Below are 1,625 nucleotides of genomic sequence, written 5' to 3' on the forward strand. Positions count from 1 at the left end.
TCCCACCCTCCACTGCTTAATCACTGAGGTCATGGAAAAAAATATTCCTCTAGCTGCAAAATCACCTTAAATTAGATCAACTTCTTTGACTTGCCTGTTTTGACCATCAGCTATCTCAAACATTCATACCAGATTTGAATATCTTATAACAATGCAGTATTTTTTCCAGTCACCTTTTTTACACTCTTATGAATTATTTGCCTCCTGAACCTAAACTACTTCATAAATGTTCATGTATCGCTTCTCAGTCTTTTGGCTAAGATCAAGTGTAGTATCTGTTCTTATCAGTTTAATAAATGTTCATGCACCCTTCTGAGAAAGAAGGTGCTGTTCTTCTGAGAAATACCTTACTCTCTTCTGGGAGCCTATGGATTTGAAGATGACTCCTGCCTGCTCACAATATGGGAATCAGCAAAGTGTTTAAGGAGAGTGTGTTCATAGGTAACATCTGTGCCAACAGAATTACATCCAAGTATGTTTTCATGATGAATTCCTTATTTCTGCCATACTTTGGAAAAAATTATTTTTCTCTTTCTATTCTATGAAAAAAATCTACTCTCTTCACATGTTCAAATAAACAATATGCTATCACTAACTATAACTATAATAACGCTAACCATTACAACCCCACGACTTATTTATGTTATAACTGGAAGTTTGGTCCTTTTCACCCATTTTAGATAGGCCCTACTCCTCTGCCTCTGGCAGCCACCAATCTGTTCTTTATATCTGTGAGCTTGGTTTTGCCTTCTTTATTTTGTTTTAAATTTTCCTCCATTTTTTTCTAAAAAACAAGTTATTACATTTCTAGGATTCTCAGAACCATGAGTAAACATCTATTCTGACAACCTATGCAGTTATCAGCATAAAATTTTATTCTTCTTGTGTTTACTTGGTACAAAGTGTTAAGGCATTACAGGAGGCACCCCTCAAAAAAATGACAGGAAAGAATACAAGAGTCTCTCACTGCCCATTCCTGAGGGAATATATTAAAATATGTGCACTATTTTTAGTTCAGAGAGTTATTTAATCACAGAATTCCAGGTAGAGATGCTTAATTACGGTATATGATGGCAGTGAGTTATATGTTATGAAGAGTTTGCTTTTTTATGAGTAGATGTGACAAATTGAGGGGGCGTTAGAAAAAAGTGTGCTATTCAATTCAGAATCATCATACTCCACATAGGTGATGCTTGTCCACCAAATGGTATTAGAAGTTCTAGCCAAAGCAATTAAACAAGAGAGAGACATAAAATAATTCAAACTGGAGAAGTAAAACTATGATTAATCATAGATTACAGGATAATGTGCATAGAAAATCCAAAAGATGTTACCAAAAAAACTGCTAAAAAAAATAAATGAACACAATAAGCTCACAGAATACAAAATCAATACACAAAAATCAGTTGCATTTCTACATGCAAACAATAAATTGGAAGAAAGAGAAATTAAGGAAACAGTCACATTTATAGCCACACCAAAAAGGATGAAATACCTTGGAATAAATTTAACAAAGAAGAAGAATGTATATAGTGAAATCTATAATAAGAAACAAAGAAGTAGAAAGGTATTCCAAGGATTTTTCATGGAAATGTTTGTTGATGGGAAGAATAAAATGGCCCTGT

At 33.7% G+C, this 1,625-nt stretch overlaps 1 pseudogene; it reads left to right on the top strand.

Annotated features, from left to right (window-relative positions):
- The first annotated feature begins 236 nt into the window (after positions 1-236).
- LOC119260062 (U2 spliceosomal RNA) lies at positions 237-356 on the top strand (annotated as a pseudogene).
- The last annotated feature ends 1,269 nt before the right edge of the window (positions 357-1,625 follow it).

The sequence above is a fragment of the Talpa occidentalis genome, unplaced genomic scaffold (genome assembly GCF_014898055.3).
Source record: "Talpa occidentalis isolate TD23 unplaced genomic scaffold, MPIMG_talOcc4v2.1 talOcc4.5, whole genome shotgun sequence".
Classification (NCBI taxonomy): Eukaryota; Metazoa; Chordata; class Mammalia; order Eulipotyphla; family Talpidae; genus Talpa; species Talpa occidentalis.